The sequence below is a fragment of the Oncorhynchus masou genome, chromosome 27, assembly GCF_036934945.1.
Source record: "Oncorhynchus masou masou isolate Uvic2021 chromosome 27, UVic_Omas_1.1, whole genome shotgun sequence".
NCBI classification, from domain to species: domain Eukaryota; kingdom Metazoa; phylum Chordata; class Actinopteri; order Salmoniformes; family Salmonidae; genus Oncorhynchus; species Oncorhynchus masou.
In genome coordinates, this window is record NC_088238.1 from 56103988 (window position 1) to 56118804 (window position 14817).

At 41.6% G+C, this 14817-nt stretch overlaps 1 pseudogene; it reads left to right on the top strand.

The window, feature by feature from the left end:
• Positions 1-14153, top strand: part of LOC135516446 (stromal interaction molecule 2-like) — a 102571-nt pseudogene extending 88418 nt beyond the window's left edge.
• Positions 14154-14817: the final 664 nt, after the last annotated feature.

The following is a 14817-nucleotide window of genomic DNA, read 5'->3' on the forward strand; positions in this document are numbered from 1 at the left end:
GTTCCCTTACCCATCTTAATAACAATATGATCTATGTGTTCCCTTACCCATCTTAATAACAATATGATCTATGTGTTCCCTACCCATCTTAATAACAATATGATCTATGTGTTCCCTGACCCATCTTAATAACAATATGATCTATGTGTTCTGACCCATCTTAATTACAATATGATCTATGTGTTCCCTGACCCATCTTAATTACAATATGATCTATGTGTTCCTGACCCATCATTACAATATGATCTATTGACCCATCTTAATAACAATATGATCTATGTGTTCCCTGACCCATCTTAATAACAATATGATCTATGTGTTCCCACCCATCTTAATAACAATATGATCTATGTGTTCCCTTACCCATCTTAATAACAATATGATCTATGTGTTCCCTTACCCATCTTAATAACAATATGATCTATGTGTTCCCTTACCCATCTTAATAACAATATGATCTATGTGTTCCCTTACCCATCTTAATAACAATATGATCTATGTGTTCCCTGACCCATCTTAATAACAATATGATCTATGTGTTCCCTGACCCATCTTAATAACAATATGATCTATGTGTTCCCTGACCCATCTTAATTACAATATGATCTATGTGTTCCCTTACCCATCTTAATTACAATATGATCTATGTGTTCCCTGACCCATCTTAATAACAATATGATCTATGTTCCCTACCCATCTTAATTACAATATGATCTATGTGTTCCCTGACCCATCCTAATAACAATATGATCTATGTGTTCTGACCGTGATAAAGCTGCGTCCAACATGACCCTCAATAGTTTTGTTTTTTTTTCATCTTAATCTCATCCACAAACGAGTCCTGATTGAACCCTCTGTCGGGCCAGCCTTTTGGTATTTTAGTTTTCCTAATGAATGCAACCAAGTTATGATCACTGCAACCCAGTGTCACTGATACAGCTTTAGAACAATGTTCAGCCATGGTGGTAAACGTGATAAATACGAGTAGATGATGTGATACCGGACCGATCAGTGAACGTTCTGGTTAGTAATGTCATAACTTGAGTCAGGTTACATACATTGGAAACAGAAATGACTTTCTATTTGGACAGTTTGTATTAAAAAAAAATCACTATTCATATCTCACAAAAAATATATATATTTCCCTATTTTCATCAGATAACTTATCCAACATTTCGCAAATGACATCAAGATATTTCACATCAGCACTAGGTGACCTGTAGCAGCAACCAACTAAAATAGGTTTCAAATGTGGTAAATGCACCTGTACCCATAGTGCCTCGAATCCATTCAACATTAAGACGTTGTTTAGCTGGAGTATGACTCTGGATGTAAACTGCAACTCCACCCCCATATCTATTTCTGTCCCTCCTGAACATATTGTCTCCATGTATAGAGATCTCAGCATCCTCAATAGAACAGTTCAAGTGAGTCTCTCATATTGCCAATACACTGCACGAGACAGCATATTTCATGCATTTTGTTTGACTGCACGAGACAGCATATTTCATGCATTTTGTTTGACTGCACGAGACAGCATATTTCATGCATTTTGTTTGACTGCACGAGACAGCATATTTCATGCATTTTTGTTTGACTGCATTTTGTTTGACGAGACAGCATATTTCATGCATTTTGTTTGACTGCACGAGACAGCATATTTCATGCATTTTGTTTGACTGCACGAGACAGCATATTTCATGCATTTTGTTTGACTGCACGAGACAGCATATTTCATGCATTTTGTTTGACGAGACAGCATATTTCATGCATTTTGTTTGACTGCACGAGACAGCATATTTCATGCATTTTGTTTGACTGCACGAGACAGCATATTTCATGCATTTTGTTTGACTGCACGAGACAGCATATTTCATGCATTTTGTTTGACTGCACGAGACAGCATATTTCATGCATTTTGTTTGACTGCACGAGACAGCATATTTCATGCATTTTGTTTGACTGCACGAGACAGCATATTTCATGCATTTTGTTTGACTGCACGAGACAGCATATTTCATGCATTTTGTTTGACTGACAGCATATTTCATGCATTTTGTTTGACGAGACAGCATATTTCATGCATTTTGTTTGACTGCACGAGACAGCATATTTCATGAATTTTGTTTGACTGCACGAGACAGCATATTTCATGCATTTTGTTTGACTGCACGAGACAGCATATTTCATGCATTTTGTTTGACTGCACGAGACGGCATATTTCATGAATTTTGTTTGACTGCACGAGACAGCATATTTCATGAATTTTGTTTGACTGCACGAGACAGCATATTTCATGCATTTTGTTTGACTGCACGAGACAGCATATTTCATGCATTTTGTTTGACTGCACGAGACAGCATATTTCATGCATTTTGTTTGACTGCACGAGACAGCATATTTCATGCATTTTGTTTGACTGCACGAGACAGCATATTTCATGCATTTTGTTTGACTGCACGAGACAGCATATTTCATGCATTTTGTTTGACTGCACGAGACAGCATATTTCATGCATTTTGTTTGACTGCACGAGACAGCATATTTCATGCATTTTGTTTGACTGCACGAGACAGCATATTTCATGAATTTTGTTTGACTGCACGAGACAGCATATTTCATGCATTTTGTTTGACTGCACGAGACAGCATATTTCATGAATTTTGTTTGACTGCGAGACAGCATATTTCATGCATTTTGTTTGACTGCACGAGACAGCATATTTCATGCATTTTGTTTGACTGCACGAGACAGCATATTTCATGCATTTTGTTTGACTGCACGAGACAGCATATTTCATGCATTTTGTTTGACTGCACGAGACAGCATATTTCATGCATTTTGTTTGACTGCACGAGACAGCATATTTCATGCATTTTGTTCCTTAAACTGAATATATTCAAGTGAGACATTAACAGACCTTTCTTTGGTAGATTTACAGTATTTATATTTCCAAACATGAATCAGTTGTTGGAATCTGAGAGAGAGATACTCAGTGTGTGTACGTGGGTAATGTATACTTGAATAACCGATTTTTCTTATTTTTCATATAAAATATTCATTTTGTTAAAATCTATGTGTCAATATTGTCCACAAGTTTTAGTGGATAGACCGTTTGGTGAAAGAGAAAATAGCCTAATTTAATCATCAACATTTATAAAGCTTTAAGAAAAGCCTTTTCATCAGACGCAACAATATGGAGTGGATTTCTGGTTAGTTAAGCGATGACATCACGTCCCCTGAGTACCTTCAAAATGATTTGGCAAAAAATAATTTATTCAAAGAACCGTATTTTTCATCATAATTTGTCGCAAAAAAAGAAAGTTAGACAACAATAATAATCCATCCCTGCCGAACAGCATTTAAAAAATATATCGTTCTTTAGAGCATTTCTTCTATCTGCCGTTTCCATTACACACGTCAGTCACAGTGTTTTTCTTTTGAGTTATTGCTTTTGTCAATCAAAACCTGCCTAATTACATAATTAGCAATTAACTCTGCTACTCTTCCAACTATAGACTACTTCTGCCCCCAGTTTAGCCCCAAAACATTGACAAGAAAAACATATAGACATTAGTCAAATAAGTGTAAAGAATATAAAGTATACATCATGCTGAAACCCTCATATTAAACACCAATGGTATTCACGAAGTTGATGTTTATATTTAAGATAATGTTTTACAGCTTTGCCAATCTATTTTTCATGTTTAAAACAGCTTGTTTTATTATTTGATCTGTTACATGTTATGAAAGTGACATAAAAATCCTTAAGTTTCCGTACATCTGCTAGTTTACTGGCACATTTTCTCACCGGGTAAAATTCCCTCCCTTTGAAACGCTCAAACAGAATACTGTCCCCCCGTGTCACGTGAAATACTGTCCCCCCGTGTCACGTGAAATACTGTCCCCCCGTGTCACGTGAAATACTGTCCCCCTGTGTCACGTGAAATACTGTCCCCCTGTGTCACGTGAAATACTGTCCCCCTGTGTCACGTGAAATACTGTCCCCCTGTGTCACGTGAAATACTGTCCCCCTGTGTCACGTGAAATACTGCCCCCCTGTGTCACGTGAAATACTGCCCCCCTGTGTCACGTGAAATACTGTCCCCCTGTGTCATGTGAAATACTTCCCCCTGTGTCATGTGAACTACTTCCCCCTAGTGGCGCATACAGTACAATGCAACCCCAATTACCATATGAATGCAGTGTTGAATTCAGAGCATATGCTTACCACACAGAATACTATTCCTCTGTGTATACTGGTATTCCACAGTAAAGCATTTGACATTGTTCCCCTGCACATTGCATAGAACCACCCCCTTGTGTACAGTAACAGTACTGCCCCCACTTTTATGCCTTGATACCGTTTTAATTCATACGCGTGCGACGCCTAAATGTGTGTCCCCCCCTCCTGTCTCCAGGTTCGTATGGCCCTGAAGCGAGCAGAGAAGGAGATGCAGACAGAGTGGTCGGTGCCAGAGGCCCTACAGATGTGGCTACAACTCACCCACGAGGTGGAGGTCCAATACTACAACATCAAGAAACACAGTGCGGAGCTGCAGCTCACGGTCGCTAAGGAAGAGGTAACTTCCTGGAGAACAAATGACATCGCTAAGACATCACTTCCTTTGAGAGAGTTTTTCTAAGTAGGAGCAGACTTTAGGGGGATTTTGGTTCAAACCTCACTGGGTTCTGAATTTGTAAACTAGTTGAGTGTTCAATTCTGAGGTGCAATTTGGAACAAGCGTTGCCCTTGTATAATTGAAAACTTACTCGCGCATAAGCACACACACACACACACACACACACACACACACACACACACACACACACACACACACACACACACACACAGAAACAAAATTAGTTTTTTTTTCCTAATGAGTTTTTTTAATGACACAGCTAAATTACTTTTTAATTGCATTGTTTGTTTTTGCCTTTGTTTTTGCCTTTGCAGCGAGACTGACTCATCAGGCAATTTCAGAAGTCAATTAAATGCGGCGCTGTGATAGCACAATCCAGGAGACACAGCAATATGTTGCTCTCATTAAAGTAGATGTGTCCCAATTTGAGGACTTATTGATAAAACTAGTCTCTGTAGTAAATTGTATTGTATATCAGTCTGGACACCTGTCTGTTTCTGCTCTAGCCAACAAATTGTGGTCTTGGCAAGAGATGTACAGTACCTTCAGAAAGAATTCATACCCCATTACTTATTTCACATTATGTTGTGTCACAGCCTGAATTTAAAAAATGGATTACATTGACTTTGTATCTCACCCATCTACACACACAATACCCCATGACAAAGTAAAAACATGTTTTTAGAAATGTTTGCAAATATATTGAAATACAGAAATACAGTATCTCATTTACATAAGTATTCACACCTCTGAGTCAATACATGTTAGAATCACCTTTGGCAGCGATTACAGCTGTGAGTCTTTCTGGGTAATTCTTGAAGAGCTTTGCGCACATGTATTAAAAATTATTCAAGCTCTGGGTTGGTTGTTGATCATTGCTAGCCAGTCATGTTCAAGTCAAGCCGATTTAAGACAATACTGTAACTGGGCCACACAGGAACATTCAATGTTGCCTTTGTAAGGAACTCCAGTGTATATTTGGCCTGGTGTTTCAGGTTATCATCCTGCTTGAAGGTAAGTTTGTCTCTGTCTGAAAGCAGACTGATCCAGGTTTTCCTCTAGGACTGTGCTTAGCTCTATTCTGTTTCTTTTTATCCTAGAAAAACTCCCTAGACCTTGCCGATGACAAGCATACACATAACTTGATGCAACTACCACCATGCTTGAAAATATGAATAATGGTACTCAGTGATGTGTTGGATTTGCCCCAATACATAGCACTTTGTACTCAGGATATAAAGTTAATTTCTTTGCCACATTTTTAGCAGTTTTGATTCAATGTTTTGGAATATTTGTTTTCTGTACAGGCTTCCATCTTTTCACTCTGTAATTTAGGTTAGAATTCTGGAGTAACTACAATGTTGTTGATCCATCCTCAGTTTTCTTCTATCACAGCCATTAAGCTCTGTAACTGTTTTAAAGTCACCATTGGCCTCATGGTGAAATCCCTGAGCGGTTTCCTTCCTCTCCGGCAACTGAGTTAAGAAGGACGCCTGTACTTTGTAGTGACTGGGGTGTATTAATACACCATCCAGTGTTGTTAAAACCTTCACCAGGCTCAAAGGGATATTCAATGTCTGCTTTTTGAAATGTTTTACTCATCTACCAATAGGTGTCCTTCTTTGCGAGGCTTTGGAAAACCTCCTTAGTCTTTCTGGTTAAATCTGTTTGAAGTTCACTGCTCGTCTGAGGGACCTTACAGATACTGTAATTGTATATGTGGGGAACAGAGATGAGGTAATCATTCAAAAAACATGTTTAACACTTTTATTGCACACAGAGTGAGTCCATGCAACTTATTTGACTTGTTAAGCACATTTTTTACACCTGAACTTATTTAGGTTTGCTATAACGAAGGTGTTGAATACTTATTGACTCAAGACATTTCAGCTTTAAAAAAAAATTAAAATGAATTTGTAAAAAGGTCTAAAAACATCATTCCACTTTGACATTGTGGGGTTTTTCCTATGTTGGCCATTTGACAAACATCTCAGTTGAATCCATTTTAAATTCAGGCTGTAACGCGACAAAATGTGTAAAAAGTCAAGGGGTCTGAAGACGCTGTAGGAATGTATTCATGAACAGCTGCTACAATGGGCCAATTTTGACAAGATAAGGCACGAACATGCATTGTAGCAGAGAATGGAAATATTGAATGATAGTGGGGATCAGCCAAATTCTTATTTTCAAAGACGGCCTAGGAACAGTGGGTTAACTGCCTGTTCAGGGACAGAATGACAGATTTGTACCTTGTCAGCTTGGGGATTTGAACTTGCAACCTTTGAGGTTACTAGTCCAACGCTCTAACCACTAGGCTACCCTGCCGCCCCATATAGTGTTGTTAGGTTCTCATTCAGAGTGAAAACTCAACCGACACTACGAAAGCTTCACCAAGTTTATTCTTCCCAGAGGATCAATACAGCTGCATTAGACACATGTTCACACAAGCCCTGATATTTAACCCTTCCTCCTAGGCTGAGTCTCCTCCTACCCATCTGTACAAGCCCTGATATTTAACCCTTCCTCCTAGGCTGAGTCTCCTCCTACCCATCTGTACAAGCCCTGATATTTAACCCTTCCTCCTGAGTCTCCTCCTACCCATCTGTACAAGCCCTGATATTTAACCCTTCCTCCTGAGTCTCCTCCTACCCATCTGTACAAGCCCTGATATTTAACCCTTCCTCCTGAGTCTCCTCCTACACATCTGTACAAGCCCTGATATTTAACCTTTTCTTTCATCTTATGTCTTTGTGTCAGGCAGAGAAAATCAAGAGGAAGAGGAGTAGTGTGTTTGGGACCCTTCACGTCGCTCACAGCTCGTCACTGGACGAGGTGGACCACAAGATCCTAGAGGCCAAGTAAGAGAAGACGCGTGCTCACCATTCATTTACTCTGCTGTCACCGTGCGGTGCATTGTCACCCTGATCCGTATGTCTTTGTCCATTGAGCTGAATTGATGTGAGACGGCTGATGTGGAAAGGCTTGGGGATTTATGCCAGCTCTAGTGCTTACTGAGGCTAGCAGGATCCCCACATAGGTCAAACTCGACCTATCGGGTATAAATACCTATTAGAGTAACTTGTTGTCCATGCATTAGCGGTATCTGCTTCAAATATAAACACAGAGACCCAAGTGTCTGGATAAAGACCAGTACTGCCAGAAGAGAATGGGCCTCCCCTCTGAGCTGGGTTCCTCTCTAGGTTTCTTCCTTCTAGGGAGATTCGCCACCGTGTCCCTGCTTCTGCTTGCTCTTTGAGGTCCAGGCCGGTTTGCTGTGAAAGCACATAAGTACTGGTATAAAAATGTCTTTCTGAATACATTTGATTGTTTCCAGGAAGTCCCTGTCGGAGGTGACGGCCTGCCTGAGGGAGCGCCTCCACCGCTGGCAGCAGATGGAGAAGCTGTGCGGCTTCCCCCTGGTGCACAACGCTGGGCTGCCCAGCCTGACTGCCACCCTGTACTCAGACCACAGCTGGGTGGTCATGCCCCGCGTCTCCGTGCCCCCCTATCCCATCGCTGGTGGGGTGGACGACCTCGATGAGGACACTCCTCCAATCATTCCACAGTTAACCTGTAAGTGTGGAGGTTGTCATGGAAATGCAAAAAATACTCCATTTACAGTTGTAAAGTGACAGAGTGTATGACCTTAGTATGACCTTAGTATGACCTTAGTATGACCTTAGTATGACCTTAGTATGACCTTAGTATGAACCTCAGTATGACCTCAGTATGACCTCAGTATGACCTCAGTATGACCCTCAGTATGAACCTCAGTATGACCTCAGTATGACCTCAGTATGACCTCAGTATGACCTCGGTATGACCTTGGTATGACCTCAGTATGACCTCAGTATGACCCTCAGTATGACCTCAACAAGGCTCAAATAGATTTAAAAATGTGTGTTTTTAATTTGCGTGTGTTAAGTGTCCACTATGTATGATTATGATAGTAACCATACAAACCCTCTCTGGTTTTTCCCAGCAGCCTCTATGATGCGGCCCCCTTTAACACGCAATAGCAGCCTGTGCCGATCCCGCCGGAGCCTCTACAGCACTTCAATGACGTCAGCCGACCCCGACCTCCTCTCCATGACCAGCTCAGCCCTCTCCTATCATCCCGAGGGGGAAGAGGGATACATCTTCTTCATGGAGAGAAAGGGGTATGTTACCTTAAACCACTTCTGCCCCATTTTTGTGCGGGTCTGTTTATGATAATGCGTTCAGAATAGAAAGGGGAAAGGGGGATACCTAGTCAGTTGTACAACTGAATACATTCAACTGAAATGTGTCTGGTGCATCTAACCCAACCCCTCTGAATCAGAGGGGGCTGAATCTTTGAATATGTGCTGATCTGACTTTAAGTTTCTTGCTCTCTGGCTCTCTCTCTCTGGCTCTCTCTCTCTGGCTCTCTCTCTCTGGCTCTCTCTGGCTCTGCCTCTCTCTGGCTCTGCCTCTCTGCTCTCTCTCTGCGCTCTGCCTCTCTCTCTGCGCTCTGCCTCTCTCTCTGCGCTCTGCCTCTCTCTCTGCGCTCTGCCTCTCTCTCTGCGCTCTGCCTCTCTGCTCTGCCTCTCTGCTCTCTCTCTCTCTGTTCTCTTACTTTCTCTCTCTCTGTTCTCTTACTTTCTCTGTCTACTCTCTTACTTTCTCTCTCTCTCTCTCTCTCTCTGCATCATACTCGCTCTCATTGCTCTGTCATACTCTGCCTCTCGTGCTCTGCTCTCTTTTTTTTTCTCTCGCTCTGCCTCCCGCTGTGCCCTTTCTCTCTGCGCTCTCTCTTACTCTCTCTTGCTCTCGCTCTCTCTGTGTGTGTTCTGTCTCTTACTCTCTCTATCTCCCCCTCTCTGAGACAGGGATACTCAGGACACGTGTTCAGACACAGACTCTCTCAACTCCTCCATGGGGCGTAAACAGTCCTACACCAACCCCTGCACACCGGGCCCAGAGACCCCCTACCGCAAGATCTCCCGTGAGGAGCTGATGATGCTGAGCCAGCAGGAGCCTCAGTCTTATGTCCGGGACTCACCACCTCCTCAAGGGGGATCCTCGGCCCCCTCCCCAGCCCTGGAGCACCACAGACACAAACACAAGGGTTCGCCCGACCTCACCCGTGGATCTATCCCAGAGTCCCACAGCATGTCCTTCGCCACTTCGTCGGCGGGCAACAAGGCCATGTACAACGGCATCCTGGAGAAGTCCTATAGCATGGGCCAGCTGCATGCGAGCATGACAGGCGGGGTGGTGGTCGGGCGCTACCCGTCCCTCACCTCAATGGACAATGAGGGCAGGGGGGCGGGGGCCAAGGAGCAGAAGCAACCGAGTACCTCCTCCCAGGACTCCAGTGGCAACGGAGACAAGCCCAAGAGGTCCTCGTCCAAAATCAAGAGCTTGTTCAAGAAGAAAAAATAGTCCTACACACACACACACAGAGAGAGAGAGATTCTAGCCTTAAAAAAATGGCCGTCATCAAAGGAAGCCAAAACATTATTTTTGTTCCTTTTTTTTCTTCCAAGATGGAATGTATCTCTGGCTGGATCCCTCATACCTCTTCCAGATCGGAAGCCTTATTTTTCAATAATGCCTTTTTTTTCACTCATAGGGTGCTGCTGATGCATACCAGATCTTACAACACCTGGATAGGTATTTTACCTATCAGCGAACCACATCATCTGTTGTAGCAATCTGTCAGTCGATGATGTGGCGCGCAAACATTGGTTGATGCATGCAACGTATGAGTAAGGTAACGCGACCATAGCCTCACATTTAAGCCTTCAAAGGTTACAGAAAAGTCTAAAGGTCAAGGGTCGTGCCAGCTGCCGTCGCCCAGGCAATCGTGAAGAGCATTAGCCTGGTCACATCTCTTGTCTTCTCTTGTTCTTTTTGAGTTAAAGAACCAAAAAAGAAATAATACTTGTTCTATCTGTAAACTGACGGGGTTTACATGGTGGGCTTGTTAGCTTGACATCACTTCCTGTCTAACAGAGGCTCCTGAGCTCTGGACTCATTTCCTTTGAGAAGTAAAAATCCTGCTGAGTTTGTTGCACTACTGCCTTCCTGTTTTCTGGGAAAGGACCGCCGCTGCGTGCGGAGTAAATATTGATGTGTAGAAGAGAATGATGTATGGATAGAGGCCTTGGGGAGATGCAACATGTGGTAGACTATTGCAGCCAGAACCAGTTGGTGCGTTTTCCAATGTCTCTCGTTATGGATTGTTCTATATATATATACACACACACACACACACACACACACACACACACACACACACACACACACACACACACACACACACACACAGTGAGGTTCGAAATTATTGACACCCTTGATAAAGATGAGCAATAATGAATGTATAAAAAAAATAATTCAAATAATGAGCTATATTCTATTCTAAAAACTATTATACTATACTGAACAAAACATAAACAACAATTTCTATGATTTTACTGGGTTACAGTTAAGGAATTCAGTCAATTTAAATAAATGCATTAGGCCCTAATCTAGGCCCTAATTTCACATGACTGGTAAATACAGAAATGAATCTGCTGGTCACAAATACCATCTTTTTTTTAAGTAGGGGTGTGTATCAGAAAACCGGTCAGTATCTGGTATGACCACCATTTTCCTCATGCATCGTGTCACATCTCCTTCACGTCGTGTTGATCATGCTGTTGATTGTGGCCTGTGGAATGTTGTCCCACTCCTCTTCATTGACTGTGCGACGGTACTGGATATTGGCTGGTCCTGGAACACATTATCAAACATGTCGATCCAGAGCATCCCAAACATGCTCAATGGGAGACATGTCTGGTGAGTGTGCAGGACATGGAAGAACTGGGCCATTTTCAGCTTCCAGGAATTGTGTACAGATCCATGTGACACGGGGGCCATGCATTATCATGCTGAAACATGAGGTGTTGGCAGCAGATGAATGGCACGACAATGGCCCTCAGGATCTCCTCACGCTATCTCTGTGCATTCAAATTGCCATCGATAAAATGCAATTGTGTTCGTTGTCTGTAGCTTATGCCTGCCCTTACCATAACATACCTCCATCATAGGGCACTCTGTTCACAACGTTGTTATCAGCAAACCGCTCGTCCACACAACTCCATACCCGTGGCCTGCGGTTGTGAGGCCGGTTGGACGTACTGCCAAATTCTTTAAAACGATGCTTACAGTAGAGAAAAAATGTAATGTTTTATCTGTCAACAGTTCTGGTGGACATCCCTGCAGTCAGCTGGCCAGTTGAATGCGCCCTCAAACTTGAGACATTTGAGGCATTGTGTTGTGACAAAGAAACTGCACATTTTAGAGTGGCCTTTTATTGTCCCTGGCACAAGGTGCACCTGTGTAATGATCCTGCTGTTTAATCAGCTTCTTGATATGCCACACCTGTCAGGTGGATGGCTTATCTTGGGAAATGAGAAATGCTCACTGACAGGGATGTAAACACATTTGTGCCCAAAATTTGAGAGAAATAAGCCTTTTTGTGCATATGGAACATTTCTGTGATCTTTTATTTCAGCACATGTTGCGTTTATATTTTCAGTTCAGGGTAATACAATTGCTCAGAGAAAGAGATTTTGTTTAACAACTTATACATTTTTTTTATTTTTATTGCTGACACCCCTAAAGTTTATTATAAATAAATAGTCAAAAGTGTAGTATTTGGTCCCATATTCCCAGCACACAATAACTACATCAAACTTGTGACTACAAACTTGTTGGATGCATTTGCAGTTTATTTGGTTGTTTCACACTCTTTTTTTATCGTTGTTGTTTTTCCCCATGAAAAATGAACGGTGATTAATGTATTCTGTCATTTTGGAGTCACTTCTCTAATAAAGAAGAATATAATAGTTTCTTAACTTCTATTGAGTTTTGGTTCTGAAACCTAATGAGTCGAAGACAAACTCCTCCCTACACATCCTCAATGTAAAGCAACTATCAAAACGCTTTCATTCTATGACGTAAATCGGTTTGAAGCATGCCTCTTTGAGTGACAAATACTGGAGAAAAAAGCCTAAGTAATTCACTGAAGACAGCATTGTTATAGAATGTTTCTAAACATTTCTTCATTAATGTGGATGCACAATTCATTCAGGATTTTCCATAATCACAGTACCAAATGTTTAGAAACATATTCTATTTTAGCAATGAGGCCGGGGGGGGGTGTGGTATGTGGCCAATATACCATGGATAAGGGCTGTTCTTAGGCACGACACAACGCAGAGTGCCTGGACTCAGCCCTTAGCCGTGGTATATTGGCCATATACCACAAACCCCCAATCATTTCTACTAGGCACAAAATAATCTGAAACGTTACCCAAATAAACTGCAAATGCATCCAACAAGTTTGTAGAGTCACAACCTTGATGTAGTCATTAGGTGGCAATAATAAATAAATAAATAATAATAAATAATTTTAATCCTTACCTTTTTTGAGGAGAAAAAAATATTAAACAAAATCTACTGAGCAATTTGAATTCTTATAAAAAAATATATAATTTTCCTTTATTTATTTGTAAAAATGTTTTTACGATATAGCTCAGTGTTTGAATTATTTATAGTATACAATCAAATTTATTTCATCTTTATTGAGGAGGTCAATAATGTCAGACCTCGCTGTTTAGACACTTTGTTTTGCCATTATTATGTTCTTGTAGATGTTTTGTAGACAATGTGATTTCTATTGGTGGGGGTTCACAAGGACTGACTGGTTTTCACTGAAGATAGCTAAATAATATCCAGATTTGACCTGTACTCTTGTTACTTGTCGTTGTAAACTTTCCTAAGCTTTTCCCTCAATATTTTACCGTTAATTTCACCTGTTTTACCTCTCAACTTCCTTTTCCATCATTTACATACGCTATGATAGGGACTGGTCACTAGCAACGTACATAGCAGGAGACAAGCTAAACCGAAGAGTAAAGTTAATTGTTGATATTTTACAATATGCATTGGTAAGATCAGAAGTCTGCAGACAAATTAGCTTTCATAGCACATCCCTACATTCTTGCACCTACAGTCACCCTCTTACACCTACAGTAACCCATTTATACCTACAGTCACCCATTTACCCCTACTGTCACTCATCTTCCCATTTACCCAGTCTGTCAATCAAATCCCTGCCTCACCCCCTGTCCCCTCTCATTGTTCTGTGTTTGCTCACCTCTGGGCCTATAGACTGAGTGCTCTGTTTCAAGGGTTCTCTGTTCTCACTGTGATTATACTGCCCTCAACCCTTCATCCCGAACGTGCCGTCATTACTGTCACATCATCCCTGTAACCCATGACGGTGATGACGCGAATGTGACGACACAAAGGTTGTAGGTGGCGTCGTTCCCGCCAGGAAGGAGAGTATACGTGCTGTTACGGCACACGGACCCAAAATAAAGAGTTATAGATGAGCAGAACATATGAATGTTTACGAGACGTTAGGGGATTTTTTTGAACATTTGGTGTGTGACTATTTGTATACCGTAGACAAATTAATAAAAAAACATTACTGTCTTCAGTGAATTACTTTTTCACAGTATTTGTCACCCAAAGACGCATTCTTTAAACAAATAAGGTCACAGTATGAAAGCATATTTTGTATTTACTTTACATTGAGGATGGGTGGGGTTTGTCTTCGACTCATTAAGTGTTCAGAACCCAAACTGACTGCATTGATGACTCACTCCCCACAGTGAAGAAACGTTTATGATTCCCAATTGTCTTCACAGGATAGTAGAAACCGAAGAAGAAGAAACAACATTTGGGGAACAGTGACACATTGAAGAAAGCAATGCATGATTGCTTTATCAATATAAACTGAATGCGATGAAAATTGCTCTGATGGTTTATCAATTCCACACATAGCAGGAATGAACCGGGGCCGTCTGGCTTGGTGATGAATGTGTTGTTGGGCTGCCACTGTACACAGCATCCCAGCCTTCCATTGGCTTGTCCCTCTCAGGGTGCAGTTCCAGAGACGACCACTGGGTTGCAGTAATATATTGGAGAAATCATGACTACTACCAAACACCACCTAAGGTGGTGCACCAGTGGAGGCTGGTGGGACAATGGGCTCATTGTAATGGCCGGAATGGAAGTAATGAAAAAGGTATCAAAACACATCCGTTACATTGATTCTACTCCAGTATTTACAATGAACCCATTGCTCCTAAAGCTC